The sequence below is a fragment of the Centruroides sculpturatus genome, unplaced genomic scaffold (genome assembly GCF_000671375.1).
Source record: "Centruroides sculpturatus isolate CEXI.00-Female unplaced genomic scaffold, Cexi_2.0 scaffold327, whole genome shotgun sequence".
In the NCBI taxonomy this organism is placed as follows: domain Eukaryota; kingdom Metazoa; phylum Arthropoda; class Arachnida; order Scorpiones; family Buthidae; genus Centruroides; species Centruroides sculpturatus.
In genome coordinates, this window is record NW_019384493.1 from 104,383 (window position 1) to 123,889 (window position 19,507).

The 19,507-nt window shown below is 36.2% G+C and overlaps 1 protein-coding gene across 2 annotated transcripts in view; it reads right to left on the reverse strand.

The window, feature by feature from the left end:
- Positions 1 to 19,507, reverse strand: part of LOC111621842 (sal-like protein 1) — a 58,990-nt gene that overhangs the window by 32,706 nt on the left and 6,777 nt on the right. The gene's annotated exons all lie outside the window — the stretch shown is intronic.

Sequence of the window (19,507 nt, forward strand, 5' to 3'; positions counted from 1 at the left end):
TGCATGTGTTTACAGGATAATTGCCCGAGCAAAAAAAAAAAATGCTACTTACAAAAAATAAAAAAAGATTACTCGACTTTTCTCGGAAATTTTGAATTATTAACCTCACTGAAATAACTATATGCAAAAACCAAAGTACAAAGCAGTTATTCGATAAAATAAACATTAGTAAATTTATTCACCATTAAAATTCACGTTTCGAGTTACAACGAAACTTATAAAAATCGAAACGGATGGAAAAGTAGATTTTTCAATTGCCACCCGGTAATCAAAAAGTAATACAATAATTCTAAGAAATCATAAAATTCATTCTTTTAAACGGGAAACAATGGTTTGGATAACTATCCATCTCATATCTCAATGTACAGTTAGCCCTATAATTGATTTAGCGTCACATTACATCAGGTAGGCCTTAGATGACTACATTGCGTGGGGAGTGAAAAACATTTTTTTTTTTTTTTTTCCTTATACTGGATCCCATTATCTTGGTCACGATTTTCGTTTTCTTTGCCGAGTGGACGGTTGTGGCGCCCATATCCGTTCCCCTAATCTGTCACTTTTTCTGCATATCTTTCGTTTGCCGGTAGTTGGTGTGAATAGAAAAGAAGTTAACCCGTGCTGCCACGCTGTCAACACGACTCGGTGACATAGAACAAGATAAGAACACCGATAGCACGACTAAGATTGTGGCGACGTCTCATCAATACGTCATCGGCATACTTATAACGCATCCAAACATAGTTGAACCTTTAAAGAGGATGTTTAGCTTATCACTTCGACGTTTTGTTAGTTCACCTGTTTGACCGCTATTTTCGAAAATTATCTGTAACGCTATTTTCGAAGATTTCTGTAATTTCAATACCTTATCATTCTATCAATATCACAGTTTACGATTATACTTACAATTATTGTTCATTATGTAATAATCTGTGTATTTTTAAAATATTATTATACGCATTTAAACTATTAAAAAAAAAAATTAGAAAACTTTTCAAATTTATGCACTTGATATTTTTAAATTTTAATATTTAATCCTGACGTCTCTTGCGTTATGCAAATTATTTTGAGAATTTTTACTTGACAATCGTCATTATGCAGATTTTTTTCAATTTTGAGTACCCGCAATTTAATAATATTTTGTTACTGATACGCTACTCCGGTTCGTTGTATTCGTGATCAAAACACGACACTTTGCTAGAGCCTATTAAAGCATTTTTGTAAGACAAACCACTACGTTGGCTACAGTTTCGAGTCGAATTCTTCTCAAATCAAATTGTCACTGACAGTAATTAAAGAGGACAAAGTAGCAGGACTTCATGGAAACAAGGTAGCATTTGGTTTTGCTAAACCTATTCCTCTGTAGGAAAAGAAAAAAGAAGAAAAAAATCGAAAAAAGTGGAAATTTTTGACGTCAAGTTGTTAAATCGACGTATTAAAACGAGAATCTTTTCATTCTCGATAGAAAAGTCTTGTTTGATTTATAACAGGAACATCGTTTTTTTTTCCCTATATTTTTTGTTTCACTGCCACTTTCTGCAGTTCCTTCGGTAACAAGTAATCTTTCTCCGCAGATGGCGAGCAGCTATGTAATTAAAGCAATTACTCTAACTCCCACCAAATTCCTAGACTGCTATCTAACTCTTGCAACACCCCAATTACAACACACTAGCGAAGTTTTATGTTCGTATCGTCGGTACGGTAGCACTAAAAATTAAAATGACTGCCGTGCAACTTTGCTTGAGCGAAAACTTACATATCTTGAGCTCTTGGCAATAATTAAAATAGCGCTTCTTAAATAAAACTTTCTCTACAGTGTTTCTAAGAGCCGTTGTACTTATTCTTCTTAGATTTATATCTCTACAGGCATCCGCACTGAATCCTTTCCAAAATACCGGGTGCATAAACACATAAATAACCTATATATGAAAACAGTTTTATTAACATAAGTTACGACTCCTTTCAAACGAATCAATGCCAAACATTCGCCACTCGAACGACAAGAAAAAAAAAATAACATAAAAACCGCAGAAAAAGACGAAAAATCCGCAAAGAAACCGTGTTTATAAATAAATTATCCGCATTCTAGATAGGAGGAGGAGAAAGATACAAAAGCTCCATTCAGATAATTATATACGTGTTTGTATCCATTTTCTGCAGCATTTTTAAGGAACGAACTTCATTTTCGTCTGCTAGATCCTTTTTAAAAATTGTTAGACGAGTAAATATACACGCGTATAGAGTGTATGGAGATTAGAAATATGGACGTAATCGATAATAACCCTATCCCATTCACATCTCTAATTAAAGTTTAATTAGCTTATGAAAATGTGTGCCTAATCAAATCTAATCTTTCGCCCTTCCCCTTTAATCCTAAGCATTGTAAGGAAACAAAGTATCGAAATACAAGTACCCTAGTCAGATCAATTTTTTCCTTACTTCGTTTAGTGTAAGAGAATGTCTAAACATTAACATTTTGGTCTTCCGTACCGATAAAATGGTAGCATATGTGTACAGCCACCCGAGCCTTTGCATAAAAATAACATTAATTTGTCCAACAGCTTGCTGGTCACGAGATCATAATTCATTTAGCGGACAGTCGCGTAAATAACCCAACTGTCACACGACCATTATTATTGTGTATCAGGCCCACCCAATGTTGATAGTTTTGATTCTAAATGTCCGATTCTTATTATTTTCAATGAATTATCGCAGGGGTGTCTCGCGGTTGCTCCGTTGAATGTTCGTTTTCTTCTTTGCTCGTCAAAAGAAAAATAAAATTCTATCTTTAACATATTAAACTGTAACTGGATATGGGAAGCGACGAACAATGGTTCTTAATTTTTGGCATTGTGTATAATAGCGCCGTATTGCGATTCCTGCTAAATGAGTCAGTGTGCAGTATATATGATTAGTTTGTTGTTTGTTTCGAAGATGAACTTAAACGATATATTTAAAAACAGTTAAAATAACCTTGAATCTCAAATTAGAACTTTGTAAATTCCTGTTTAGTTTAGCATTTTCTTTTTCTTTTCTTTTATTTTTTTTTTAATAAAAATTTACCTTTTTAGTTGTTCCTGCTTCTAAGAGAAAGTTAGTTCACGCCGTGGATACTTTAGAGGGGGAGTGACAAGTACAAACGTCTATCCTGCCTTTCCTGCGGCTATATATAACCCAGAGAATGTTGGCTCCTTAGTTAAAACATTGTCTTCTATCCTCCTGGTAAGAAAAATGACGAGAAAAGAGATGCCGGTATTAACGCCAGGATAGCTATGGGATATTTATAGTGATGCTCATCATTGTTTTCTCGTGTCTATACTCGGATTGCCTCGGGAAAAGTTTTGACGATAAGCAAGACGGTTATCGTCAAAACTCTTCCGAACAAAATCTTATTTTTCTTTTCTTTTTTTATATTAAAATGAAAGGGAAAAAAATACAGATACTTTGGCAAATTTTTAGAATAGAAAAATGATAGCTGTTAGAGTTCCATCTTAGTGCTGCTGACACGAATTTACGAGGCGAAACTTTTCCGTTTTTCCAGACCGTAAGAAGGTATAGAGAAGCAGGGACGTGATTTGAACCGCAAGAAAGTGTGAGTGACAGCGTAACTCTATGTAAAGCAGTCTCAGTGGTACAAGTCTGGCTTCCACCGTAAAAACTCTCTCGGGACAACGTGCAACATTTCGTCGGCCGATCTGCTAGCAATCTCCCAGATGGAAGCAAGCTGGCCTCTCAGTTGCTCGGCTCCACTCCGAGGGGAAAACTTTATGATATCATAAAACCGTGGCCAGCCCAGCAATAGTGGGAACTTGGGAAATAAATACACAGATGGTCCTGTAGTCGCACTACCTTGGCTACAAAACTATACTGGTGTCGTAATATGGAGATGACGATAGGTTTTTCAATTGGAGAGTCGAGCGCAGCCAAGAAAATACACATCCAGCCTACTTTAAGCGACTTTAAGAGAAGGAGGGACTTAAAAACTCACCTGTTTAATCAAACATGGCGGTAAAAAGGCGAAGGTCTAGAGGTGGGGCGGAATGTTTGCGGCCACCCACGATAGCTAGCTTCATTAGGCCTTACTATCCGGCTTGGATGCTCGGCTTTCTGTCACCTAAACTTTACACACCTTCCGAGAGTGTCTAAGTGGCCCAGGCAGGGAAGGAAAAAAAAAAAAAACATTGTCCGCTACCTGCGCCTTTTATGTCAAGTGGATGAACGGGAAATGCATGTGAGGAGGGAATGTCAACACTGCTCCTTTAACACATTGTAATTGCACAGTGGCGTGTGATTGTTTTATCTTTTTAAAAAACATTTATAAAATCACATTTTCTTTAAAATTTTACAGTATATGTTATTATAAAATTAAAATTTATCATTCAATATTCTTCTTGTAGTTTTCTGCACTTAACCTATTTTCTCTGTTCCTTCCCGTTTAGAAAGACAAACCAAGATTATAAATCTAAGTTTAGAATTCGAGTTATTTACCTGATCCAAAAATAGAAAGCATTGTGTTTTGTGTGTGTTTGGGAGTACGAAGGCCCACATTGGACGAGTTTTGGTAATAGATGAATTAATTTTTATAAATTTGAAATTTCTTTAAAAAAAGTTGGAGGGTAAAAAAATGAGTTAGTGAAGACTAATTGAAGGGTGAGGAAGTAGTCCCCGACTGACATGTCACCTGAATGGCCCTAGGGTCCCTACCTCTGTCACGTTTGCAACGAAATATTGCCGGGCTACATCGTAAAAAAACTGCCTAAAGTGGGAGGTGTAGAAGGACTTCTTTATCCCCGAGGAAAGTACTATACACCTGGTCCACTTCCTTTCGCACTCAACAATACTTTTGTTTCCCTGTTGTCTCTCGGTACACAATAGTGCTCCCCGCTTTAAAACAGACACTTGTACTGAGACAGTGTGTACAGGTGTGATAGGGCAGTGTGTACACAAAACCCGTGTTCTTTTAATGTACTGACATAGGAACAATCGACAGCCGCCAAAGATTTACGATTCCGATTTGGCATCGAAAAAAACCCAACTAGCCCATTAGGAGCGCGTCGGGTTTAATGGAGTATTTTAATTTCGCTTTCGCATACCTTCTCCAATGACATAAGATAAATACCTAAATGTGGGTCACGTTTGACCTGACAACCTTAAGAGACAAAATCTAGCGAGACTACTCGGAACCTGTATCAATCTAGTAGCATGTGTGACGTAAGAAAGATCGGAGTGACGAAAATAAAGATGGAATTGGCGTCGCACTATTTTTAGTGGCGCGAAACAGACAAAAGATAATTTTTCTGCGAAACAATGAGACGCCAGACACGATATCGTTTCGTGCTAGAATGTCAACAATGTGGACGAGAATTTTTTCGCTCGATAGTCCAGTCTTAAGATGGGGGTGTGCTGATCACGTGACGGCCAGGTAGACGCCATTTCGGGAGGCGACATGACAATTACGGCGCTATTTTCTGTCGTCGGCAAACGGGGGCTATCAGACACTTCCCTCCGCCGAGATTTAGTCACGCACAAAACAATGAAATGTCGAAGATTGGGTAGAGTGCAACCAGCTATGGACCACCGCATCGTTTATTTCTGGGAAAATCTTCACAGACTTACCCTTTTCTCAGTTAGCATTAAGTGATGGGGACGATCTCATCCCATTTTCCTTAAGCATATAATTTAGAGAGGAAGTCGAAATGCCTTCTGGGTATAATTAAATAGTATTTTGTCCCAGATCCATGTATGCTCCTGTTTGTTCGTAAAATGAAAGGTTAGATAATGGCAACCAACTAAAGAAAGAACAAACAAAGATTGAAACTCGGTAATATCTAACATGACTAGTATATTAGTCTGGGATCGTATAATGAATCGGATATTTGACGAGTCAGATACCTTTGACGCTTTCGGGGGACAAGAAAAGAGAGAATTAACGTAATGAAAATTCCTCAGATAATAGAGTTCTACAAAATCGATTCTCCTGATTGGAATATTTTCGACATTTCATCGCCAAAAACTCGGTTAAAACAATGAAAAGTCAGAAATAACTATACTTTATAACTTCGGCCACGCAGCGCTTGCTGTTTAATTATAATTGCTGCTCCTGAAAACCTTCCACGTTGCAAAATCGATCCTAACAACTTTAATACTGCTTTCTAGCCTTAACATCCTTTTAAAAACTTTCAAAATATTCGCTTACAATTTTTAAAATGAAAAACCACGCTTGTATATTTTCTATTCTGTTTTACGTCACCCATTTTATATCGTATTGCCCACAGGTTAAATCTAATTTAATAGACCTAAACATAAAAGAGCACCTTCTGGGTGCATTCACGATTTAACGACTGATTGTACAATAGACCGATAAGAAAGGAGGGAAAAAAATAGCAGTGAAGAGAGCCAAAAATGTTTAAAAAGGTTCATTTTACCAGATTTACCGTTGGAGAAAACGATTACACGATTGTCAAAGAGGGTGAACTCTGCAATATAGCGATTACACCCATAGAAATTAAAGCCGTATAAGCAGAGAAAAAGTCAGAAGAGACATTTAGCACAGAAAAAAGAAACAAAAAACCGGTTCTGACAGTATAGTTATTACTTCTCCGATTGCTGAACATTCATTCAGCATGTTAGTGTTCAAACAGGTAAGCGATAATAATGTGTTTAGAGTGAGATGGATACTCGCCTATTCCCAATCATCGTGCTACGAATGAGGCACCAGAACTATGCTATTTTGTCAGCAACTTTTATTGGTCGTTAGGTAATTTTACCTACTGGTTTGCTACAGAAAACAGCCCGAGGCGGGGGGTTAAAATAGAGAAGTTTATGTAGAACCAAGCGCGATTTCCAAATAAAATTTTTTTCAATTGATAAAACGTCTACTCGAAAAATAAACCGATAAATTCGCTGCCGTTGAATGAGCGCGAATGTCAAATGCCAATCTGTTAAATCTACTTAGATATATGGAGATAATATATTCTGTCCGCAATCTCGATCGTTTTCGAGCTCCTGACGTTAGCATATGGGGTTAGTGACAAGGTCACCATAACGCGGGTGGAGTCCGCTTGACTGACATCGGGGGGAAAGACGAGATTTGATAAATCACGTCAAGTAACGAGTCTGTCAGAAAGCTCCGGTTACTGCTATGGTTTAGGAAACTGTAGTTTGTCATCACCGATGCCGTCAGAGAAGTCTAAGGTGTCCATTCATCAGCACTTGGCCATTGTCTCTACTGGGACAAATTGCGCCCTTCTTGCCACAAAAACTAAATTATCCTATTTATCTTTCATTTTTTTTTAATTCTTTTTTCTATTTCAGAAAATCATTTGGTTAATATGCATACTCCACCTAAAATTCCTCTTCGATTAAGGGAAGGAAATTACCGATGGATCGATCTGCCATCAGTTCTAAATAGAAAAGAGAAAAAAAATCGAAAATTTTATCAATCGTGTAATAGCCTATAGAATTTTCTTTTTCTTTTTTTAAAATATAATTTCGGTACTTCAAATGCAAACAAAAATATCAGAATCTGAATAAAATTCATAGACATTCACAATAAAGGCAAAGTTAATTAAATTTTCAACTAGCCAAATGAACTTTCATATTAATTATTGATATTTTTCATGGTAAATTAGATCTGTTTATGAAATTTTAAAGCATCATTGGCGTTCATTTTTTTTCTTCTCCAGCTTCTAATTCGGTTAATCTAATTAGGTTGAAGAACGGAACATCAGACATAATTAAAAAGTGTACTGATGGTTTCCCCACCCATCGCCTTAGTAAGGTTGAAGAGGAGAAAAAAGACGTAACCGAATGGCAATCTGTTAAGTAGCTTAGCATGCATCGTATATGACAAGGATATAGGTGAGTCGTACAATCAGTAAGGGGGATTAAGTGAGACAGAAATGTTTTCAGTGACGGTCTATATATCAAAGGAAGTTGTTACGAGAGACGGAACGATATTAGAAGAGAGCAGACTGACCATCGCTTCTCCTGAGGGACTTACTTCGAATTCTGTCTCCCTCCCATAAACCAAACCGGCGATCAGGGCCTGTGATACCCAGGAGAGTTGTGAGAGGACCTGTATGTGTATGAGGGTCAGACAACGGACCACAGATGGACGAGAGTAATACACATCATCCCGCACCCAACACGTTCAAGATTGGCGCAGTAAATTGTGATCTACCGGGCTACTCTGGGTTTTGGGGTGAGATTCGGGGGGCAAAACACTCAGAATTTCATACGCAACCTGCACTCACTAAACAGTGATTTACAGCTATGACTTGCCTCCTGCCACCCTAGGTTCCCACGGGATCCCGGCACCACCACCGGGTTTTCATAACTGTATCGGTCACCCCACAACTGTAGCCTCAACGGGCAATGAAATTGTTTCTCATAAACACCATCCACCTTCGTCTTCTCTTTTCTATCGAGTCCCGGAGTGAGATTGCAGTTTGGATTTGATGCAGTTACCTCTAGGGATCCCTACTCACGTAGGTTATTTGACCGCATAAGGGGTCAGGTTGGTAACTTTTTATACACATATCGTACATCCATATTTTATGCACGACTATATCTATATATCTTAGCTTTATATACTTGGAGGCAGCTGCAACCTCTGAATTTCGGCGCAAGCCAGGTGTACGAATTTGCAAAAGTAGAAAAAGATAAAAATCCTCTACCACTTTTTCCATCGATTGCAAACTGAATATAGCTAAACTATAGCTTTTTTTGTTAGCCCCAAGGTTTAAAATATTGTCAGGAAATTCGAGAAGATACATTCATCACCAAGATCGCTTGATTGATCAGAGATTGTGACAGCCTGTAAGGAAAAAAATTTTTTGAGCCACCAATTACTAAAAGTATATCATCCTAATAGAAACGATAAACTTTAATCATAACTACCATTATCCAGATTACATTATACACTTTCCTTCATCCATTAAAAGTTTAACTTTTAACATAATATTAAATTCTCGTTCTTATCTGCATCCTTATCAGCTTCTATTTATGGACAGAGATAAGTCAAGAATGTTCTCTTTCTCTATATATATAAAGTACATATAGAATTAATAACATTGCACAATGTAATTTAAATAATATATAACTCTTGCATTATTTAACACTTAAACCTGTTTGGATGCATTAAAATATATTTAGGTCTGATCGCGTCTAATTTGAAAAAAAAGCATTCCCTGGGTAGAGCAGATTGATGCGAGTAAAGTTAGCAGCAGTAGCATAAAACGGAATCAGATATAAGCAAAATTGAATTGTTGCTATATCAGTACCTGGATACAAAGGTCCTGGCATCATTTAATTATTATAATGATCGAATTTACTTTTCCGTGACCTACAGTGACTCACCTCCTCTTATCTTGTAAACTCGTTGACTTTTTCCATATCACGCGAATAGCTCAGTTTTACTCTTTGCTTTATTATGTAATGTAAACGACCTTAAACACGAGAAACTCGGTAATTATCTAACCTTGCGAATTTTTCCCTATTATAAATTTATGAAAATGCATTAATTCAAAGTAGGGAGTCAACGCCCTATAAACCCACATAAACTTTAAACTTATGTTTGGTTAATAGAAGCGGGGGAATATGCACTAAGATTATAATTTATAATCACAACATTTATTAGGATAATCGCTACCATAAATAGTCATATTTTTATACCTAATCAATGTCATGGAACTCGTTTCCGCACGAAAACTCGTACAAAATTCGTGATATGAATATTAAGCGCATCATAACTCATAATATTCACTTCTTCTCATATTATGTGATGGTTAATCTTTGGTGGAACGTGTAGAATAACTAAATATTTCCCATCGATTTTTCTTTTCCCCTTCATATCCGCACATTAATATGATTTCGCTTTAAAAATTGATATGAAGCTATCTTTGAATAAAATTCGTTAGAATCGTCTACACGCGATTGAAATAAACGAGATGATACCCGTAAAGATGGAGATGATAATCTAGCATCTAAATACCAGCAGAAAGCAGAAACAAGGTCGTGAAAGTGTCATACATAGAAAAGTGTACCGACCAGAGATTTATGACTAAACTTTTTATAACTCCAGATTGTTAGAGGTGTTAGGGGAAAAAGATTTTATAGAAAGTATTATAGCAGATTGGAAAAAGCACGCAATGGCATTTTAAGAATCTGGAATGCTCTATAATAAGATTAAAATAATAACTATAACCTACATTTCGTTTCTTACTAATGAATGGAATATTGTGAATTTTTTGATCACGAAATAACATTTTATCCGGATAATCAGCCGGGAGATGATGATGATGATGATGAAGCTATTCATCTGGACCAGCTAACGATTGTTTAGCTTCATAAGGATAATTATCCGTGATAAGGGAAATAAAGTCTAGTTTATATTATCATAGTAAATAGACTCTTTTACTTCATATTGTCCATTTATTACTATCATTTATAGCTAAGTGGGTCGGTCCACCTTGTTCAGGAATGCAATTTTTTGGTAGTAGATCCTCTTTCTGGATCTGCGCAAACGAGGAGAATGGATCCGGACGGTGAATGAAACAGGGCACGTGGTACTCTTTGTCGGACACCTACGTCGTCACAATGGATTCGACCCTTTGACCCCACTCTGCTAGGTCGTGGCCCTTACGCGTCCATTTGAGAGATCCGTACAGAAGAGTACTCGATGTGTAGCATATCTGCAATCCCCCCACTCGAAACCTCTATAGGGAGAGCTCACTGCCGGACAAAGAGGGGGACGGGGGTCAACAGCCTGTCCTGAAAATGACTGGCGGGTGACAACAATAGACACGTGCTCTGTCCATAAACAGCCTTCTGGCAGATATCTACATATCCATTATCTAAACCCATGAACATCTTTCTTAAACTTCCCTCCATCATGTGGGAAATTGGCTCCCAGAGGAATAAACTATAATTGGTAAATCTATTACCATTCGGCAACAAAAGAGGCGAATGTGATTATTGCGACAGATGCACAAGTTCAGCTAGTCGAGTGCAGCCGATGATCAATCTTCCATATCAGAAAAGCGTACCATATACTTAAAATGCTAAATTATATATATTTTGTCACCTAACTCGAAATCAAATGCGGATATTTCAGACTAGATTGAGCATTGTACGACAAGCACGATTTTTCCTTGATCGCAAATAGAGTTGACAAGTACGTGCAAATCGATTCGTTTTCAACTGTCAACTTGTTTCTTCGACGTCATTTAACAGCAGAGAAGCTAAGAAATTCTACATTCGACGAATACCGATCACACCCGACAAATTATTAACTACAATACGCTATTTTAAGCCTTTAATTATTTTCATTTAAAAAAAAACAAAACAAATTATGAACTTTAAGCCAAAAAACGCCGGCCAGATGAATCATTCATATTTATGCATAATTACTCATTGCTTCACCTAAACGTTACAAGTTAAATAAACTGTTACAAAACAATATTCTAAATATAAAATGGGGTTGTTACGTGTTTAAAATTAAAAAAAGAAAGAAGGAATCGATAGAGACAAGTAAACTTTCTGCTTTAAAACGGCGCGATAGTGATACGAAGTTGATTAAAACGACAAACACACCATATATTCTCCACTAATCCAACAGTAAATTCAAATTTAGAAGAGAAGCTCCAATCTGGCGAAAATTCAGAAAGTGCCAAGATGCATTCCTAACCTATAAAAAAAGAATAAAAGTTAAGAGATACGTCCTTAGACATACCATACTTCTGTTACATAGCGGGCAGTCCTTTTCCAGTAGTGAAAACATAAGTTTAAATCAATCCAAAGGCAAGGCACCCGACGGCGACCATGTCCGTCAATGGTTTTTGGACCAATCTCCTTCTTCTATCCCTTAAAACGTAGGAGAACAGCTTCGGGTTATAGATGTCGACAAATAACTCCAACACACACCTCAATGTTTATCTAAACTAATGGCAGTTTTGTTTTTTAGTGTTTTTAGCACCGATCTCTGCCATCCTCTACCCTATTGAAATTCATAACATAATCGACGTCGTTCGTTCTCTCTTCTTTTTATTCTGTCGTAAGCTTTATAAAGGCTCTACGATGCTCGGAGCAACGAATGATCTAGGCCTTCGAGCCTTTTCTTACTCTCTACCAGGAAATATCCATTAAAATAAATATCATTCTTTTTTTAAACTCATATAAATTTACTTAATTTATAACGGGGATAAATCTATTAATCAAACTATATTTATATAAAACTTAAATAATTATAAAAATGTATAAATAAATTGGATTCAATCTCCGTAGAAATGCACAGAGAAATTTGTTTTGTCATCAAACTTTGACAAACAAAAAAGAAAAAAAAAATACATCAACAAACCTTTCATTCATTTAGTCGTTTAGCCTATAAACAAAGGTTAAAAGAACAAGAAGGAGCATTTAGTAGCTTTTACAACGTTACAACACAAGCGAAGAATGCTAAAATAGTTACAAAATATAATTTTTATTTACAGTTTAAGTATAGAGCCAATCTGCACTTATTCGGGATCATTCTTGAGTTTCTTCGTGGTCCTCATATTTCTACACTGTCGTGCTTCATTCAACTTAAACCGGAAATACTTATCATGATATATTGAGATATATTAATCCAGCTTTATCCTTTTATATATATATAAAAAAAAAACATTCACTTTAATGATTATGGTCATTTATAAAACAGGTCAGTGAATGCACAAATTCTATATAAGTCATTTATTCCTTTCAAAATCTAACAATATGATAAACACCCTTTTCATTTTTCTTAATAAATTGATTAAGCTCGTTTAGTTGTCCTATTGTAGGAGAAGGGGGAGAAAAAATTTAGTGTCTTCTTTACCAAAGGTCCTTAAAGATTTACTTGGATCCGCTTAATCTGAAGATCAATCCTGATTAACATTAATCAAAATCTATCAGAAGCATTTCTCATCCACACTTATATAGACGTTATTAAAGGTAGAAATTTATTTTTTTAGATATATTTTGTAGTTTTCGCCTAAACGAATATGTGTCAGCAGGCCTCGATCGTAAATAACTGTTTAAAGGCTACAATACACATATTAAAAAGCTGGTAGTGATGTTTTTTATGCACAAGAGAGATTACTTTCAATTATGGGCATTTAGATTACATTTTGATAAGATTAAAAACTTTTATTACTCCTGGTCTCTGCAGGAATAATATAAAATCCATATTTTATATGACGTGACGGAAATAGGCGGACTTGTGACTAGGTAATAACCACTTTGGTAGCGAAACGACATTAATGTGCGGAGCAACTATAAAGTATCTATTAGAAGGGAGCACGAGGCCAAAACGTTAACTTTGTCTTGTTAACTCTGGATGTTTTAGGAAATTATTAAACTTCATTTTGTTTCTACTTTGGTATGACGCAAGGAGACTCATACCTGTATAATTACTACAGATCTTTATAGTAAAAAACAGCCAAAGTTTCCCAATCTTCTCATTAACTTTACTGACTGACTACAGATTATCCAAGAGGTCCGGATTACAAGTGTTGCCATAGTAACTTCACATTTTATCCATTCTTGCTGTACTACACAGACAACTTTAAGTCTTGCTGTTCACTCAAGCTTTCTGAAATTGTGTGACTACTGCTAATATCTTTAATCCCTTTCTATCTTTAGGTGGGCCATCGTCACTACAAATGAATATAATACTTATAATAGGAAGAGGGGGAAGAATGCTTTTAATTTAACGTGGTTTCCGTTAGCAAAACAGTTGTTTACAATGTCGCACCTCAGTAACGCGTGTCTATCAATGTCTGTGCTAAATAGGACTGCTGAATGTTAGTTCACCATACATTACTAGGACGTTCTCCAGTGAACGAAGACAGTTTTATGACATCGTGTTTACAATTGTCATGTTTCCCTATTGGTCCGAGCCGATGGTCTTCTCCTATGGATCGTCTACCCCATGAAATAATTGAGTCATGCCCAACTTTGAGTTTTTCTGAAAGATTTATTGGAAGAAACATCTGTTCCCCTTCCAAACAAGGAAATAATTACAAAGCCCCATTGCAGTTGTGGTAAACATTAACTCATATTTCCTTTTATCTCCTTCAAACCCAACCGTTTTCTACAAAACATTCTAACCTAAGGCCTAGAGATTAACGTAAGAAATTAATTAATATTATTTTTCATATTCAAGATGAAATTTTCCAACGAATAATATTTTTAAAGCATTTAAAATTACTGTTTAAAAAAGGAAATAACATAAAGTTTCTGGAACGAACAGTTTTATCAACAAGCTGACAACATAGTATTTAAATTTAAAAGTGAGCAAACAAAGTTTTAGTGCTGTATTTTTATCAGATTTTACAAATAAAGTGAAATTAAGTTTAACGAGAGAGAATTGATTTGTGTTTTTTTAAAAAAACAACAAACTTCTTCGCCTTATTGAAAATTGAATATATCCATGGCATAAAGATATTTCCATCTTGTCCTAAGAAAACGCCTGTAGTCTCATGAATCAAGACAGGTAAGTGAAACAATGATGACAGGAATAAATTTTAGTACAAGTGCCAAAGACCCGTCTAGAAACTTTATTGATCTTAAGCAGAAAAAGCATTGGCTTTCGGTAAGCAGATTTGCCTGTAAGGTGGCATATCAATACACAATGAATCGGAAAAGTGACTAACATATTCACTTTTTTTCATGTGTATGAATTGAAAGCAATTGAATAGAATTCTTATCAATACAAATTTTCACGGTCGAGTGATATTCTCCTATCGAAATTTGTAACAAACGAGTTACAAATGACTTTTAAAGTTAAGCATCTATGACGCTTTCAAAACAGAAGTTTTGAAGGTAGATAATGTGTTTATCCTTTTCATACCCCTTCTTTTTCCATTAAGATTTAAACAATATTTCCCTTCTATAGACGCTATTAAATCTACTCAACATATAATATACGCGGAAGAGGATTATCAATAGAGAGAATACAGCAGAGAAGGTAATGGGACATTTACCAACTAACTGCCTAATGAGCAGACGGAACACACCACTTGCATTCATGCTATATACACAATGTTCAGCCAGCTATGTTCTATTTTCATGCTACTTCGCTCTCCAATTTTGAATAGGACGGATCTTTTGATATAGGCTTGGTCGGCACACTTTCGAAAATTAATATTCCTCCTCTATCAAATGTGTTTCACATACTAATTAACATAAAATTATTATTTTCTTCGAGTCTTTCGTGTACCTCATTTTGGAAACTTAAAGCAATGTATCTACCAATTTTTATCGAGTAAAAATCGGTATTTTCAGACATAAACAAATTTTTTATTCGATATTTCGGGAGTGGTTTTTATTTTATGGCATGAAAATCGTTTAACACATAGATAAGATTAAGGCGATGTGGATACGCCTGTAAGGACTATTCGGGTGCATAATATAAAACATAAGTAGACCGAGTTGTGTTAAATAGTCGAAAAGAACTATAAATTGTCATAAATATAAATAAAATCAATTGAAAGTGGTAATTAGGAGAAAGTAAAAATTGAAGCTATCGTGTTACAGAATGGATGCTTGTTTAACATTAAGAAATATCAATATCTATCACGAGCAGAAATGACTTGACACCTGTAATAATAAATTATTAAACGCTACGAAACAATAATAATTAGCTTAGTTTATGTGTAAGCATATCAGATAAGAGAATTGACGATCGAAGTCGCAATTACCATTTAGGTTACGCTAAGTAGGGAGATAATACGCTAAAAAAACAAATCTTTGCTTTTGTGAGCAGAGATGCCAGAAGTCCACTGCGTTGGGTGGAGCTTTCTCTCTCTGTAGCCAACACGTAACATGATCCAGCAGCGTTGGGCGTGGGACCAACTAGCCACAGAAAGCTGGTTGGGCTGGTCAAAGTATGAAAGCTGGGAGGTCCTGGAATGTTTTGCTCGACTAACACACGTGGTTTACGCTCCATACCATCATAAGTTTATAAATTTTCCAGCAAACGGTACATAGTTGTAAACAGCCGAGGCTTCAAACTAAACATCCTGGATATAAGAAAAACATAGCTCGGAGTACTAATAAAACTGCGACATTAGTTTCTGGTAGCTAACATTTTACACGTCCCACGTGTCTCATAAAGAAGAAATGGAGGCACGTACCAGGTGCTTATGATAAGTAGTGTCTTGACTGCACACAATAAAGTATAGTTTTTTATTCAGCAATTGGATCCAATCGCTGTGTAAAGTCAGTCGCTCCTGTAGTACTTTTATAAATAGAGAAAACAGTTTTAATGTGGCCTAAAGAGCAACAAACACTGTACAGAATTAGTCTTGCAACTGGCTGGTTTTAATGTAAATACAGAAAGGATTTAAAGGAGGGAAGAGCAACTTTACAGCCTTGTAAAGAATTTCTTAATCAAGTTATTATAATCCCATTTCGCGATTATTTTTAACAATTAGAAGAACTAACAATTAAAAATATTATCGATCTTCATGAATGATACTAAAAAAACAATTGAAATTGCTTCCATTCTCTTTCGGATTTATATGCATTAGATGAAGACATATAAATAATGTCGATCGATGATTGAATTTGGACAAAAGTGAGAGTAGACGAAAGCACCTGTCAAGGTAGAAAGCTTCTGGAATTCATCTAACATCAGTAAAGCGTACACAAAGCGGGAGGGACTTAATTTCGTTGGACCTTGAAGAAGTGCAAAGGGGAACTAACATTACAGACTTTACATGTATAAATCCCGCATTCATAGTTTGTAACCTTACTTTAGTGACATTTACATGAACAGTTGTCTGTCTAGGTAACTTGTCACATCGACAAGAGATTCCTGTCAGAATCAATTACCTGTTGGGCCCCCATCTTCCCCCCGAGGGAAGAAACCCGATACCCCACCTCCCTACAACCACCACTCTTCAACCAACTGATCAAAATCATAGAACGTAAAAGGGATGAACTGGTTGGATAACTCTGTCCCTTAACCGGGAAGAAAAAATGTCCGCGCCAATTTAAGAGTGTGAGACAAACTCAACACCTGTAGATTTTCTTGGGCATCTATGTGCGCAGCGTTTTGTCAGCGGGGGAAGAGTGAGAGACTAAAAAAAGCGAGTCCTCCTCACCCGTTTGGAGCGGACTATTCTATTGTCCCCTCCCGTCTCCATATGACACCTTGGAGGGAGCAGATGTGCCCCCACACGGTTTATGAATCCCCCCCACTGCTATACAAAAGTCGGCCGTCATGTGAACATACTAGAATATGAATTGCCAGACGTTGCTAAATGAATCAAAAACGATGGGAGAAGACGACACAAAGAGATTCCAGTTACGGTCACAGAAAGCCATGAGACGTTCTATTGTGGGACTAGGAGGGTGGTTTGTGTCCCCTCTTCACGTAACTAGACGAAGCTGCATGGCCGCCACTCAACATCTCACCCGACCTTCTCATCTTCACACTGTTTTATCCAAATTATTGCTCATCATCCGTTTTGGCATAACACCTCAAACTTCTCAGGCTTCTTTTTAGGATTTTCTTCCTCTTTTTAAAACTACCTCCTAATAATTCGATTTGTAACTTAGAGAAATCCGCAGAAAATGATTATTCATGCTAAATTTAACATTAGCGCGTCAATGTTGGATGTTATTTAGTTTAGAACTGACCAGACCTGAGCTACACGTAATTATGAGTAGGAATGTCCCAAATTTCTAAGAGTGTAATTAACCTAATCGTCGTTTCATTAGAATTCTTTGCTGATGATTCTGAGATAATTGCTTAACGAGAAAGGAGTTAAGTGAGGCAAACACTTTTCGAACTATGCTCTCGAATACTATTTGACAATTAGAAATGTCCCTATCTGACGCTGGTGATGGCTTCCCCTCAATGGATACAAATCTACTCATTTCCTGCCAATCTGATTGAATTTGTTTGATTTAAAATTTACACTCGCTCTTATTTATTGATCTTAAAACACCGGACGTATTAATAATACATTCCGATCGTTTTACAATATAATCGCTTCGCATCCCTTTAAATAATGGCAAATTTTCACGTTTGTCCATCCTAAATATTGGTCTAAATTTGGAAATAAGCAAACAGCGTGGTTTTGTTTACAATTGAAGCCTTTTTACTGATTCAAAAGGCTCCAAGAAGTACAATGCAGTACATATGATTCTAGTGTCGGGATTAACAGGTACGCAACAGTCTACACGTATAATTTTAACAGGAAAAATGCATTGTGTGACAACCATAAACTAAAATTTTTTTCAAACTGGTGTTGATCCAGCAGCTAGTAATGTATACAAGACGATAACAATAGAACAAACCAGAATTGCAAAATTCAGATGGGACGGACCATTACAGAAATATATTTAACTATGGGATGGGTTAGAATAGAATAACATATTTTTCCAATACGTTCACTATGGGTGGCCACAACCCTTCTGTGGGAAAAGTTACCTCCCCACCTCCAAGCATTTTAAACTAAATGGACTGTATAATACTAATCTTAAAATAATTAACACATTCTTAAATCTTTTTACAATTCAGTGAACATGCCTGTTTATACAGAAACCGAATTTCTAAACCCCCAAACAAAGTCATTAGAAACTACTTATAACCCTTTTATTACAAAATTCTCTTTAGGCCAATAATCCATGTAGGCCTAGGAACACGTGGTATTAGTTGGAAATCCTAAAGCCTTATTTAATTTCTGCTGTATGTCTGTCGATGCAAATCGAAGAAGAGAAGGGCCCCTTATAAAAAACGACGTTTCCAGAACTACTTTATGAAAATCTATCATGTCACTCCACTTGATCTCTGTACGAGTAACAGTAGAGTAGCCTAAATGCTGTTGTTGCTTCGGGGGATGACAAACATTCCCTCTTTAATCAATCTCACTTTCTGATTTAATATATCAGTCTAAGTATATTAAAATTTTCCGTCCCGTCAGAGGGAAACTGTCATAATGAAAGGTTCCGGTTCCACCAGATCATGCTGGTTTCTTAATAGGTATGTTTGCACTTTCTTATCCTTTCCGACTCATAATAAAATTTTTTCGTGACATTTCTCTGTCCCCATTTAATTTCTGAAGACTTTCTTTACATAATTTAACTAGAATGAATTATTTGCTGGAAAATTGGACTGCTAGACAGTTCCGTTATTGGTTGATAGTGATGCGTTTCGACAAATTTTCTTTTTTTTTTTAAGTTTTAATTTCCATTCAAACCTTCAACAACCATTCGTTTATAGAAACATATTCTTATAAAAAAATAAACGCGTTTGTTTTTGGCCATTTAAAAATATTTCTCCAGTTGGGCCGGAGTGACGATAATCCAATCAGCAAATCTTTCCAAAAAAAAATAAATAAATAAATAAAAATGGGATGCAAAAACCGAATCCCTAAAAGAAAAAATTAAATGGGGAGCACCGAAAATAAAAAGAGGAGCGAAATAATAAAAGTGAAAGCGCATAAGAATCGAAAATAGAGCAGGGAAGCCCGAACTGTCA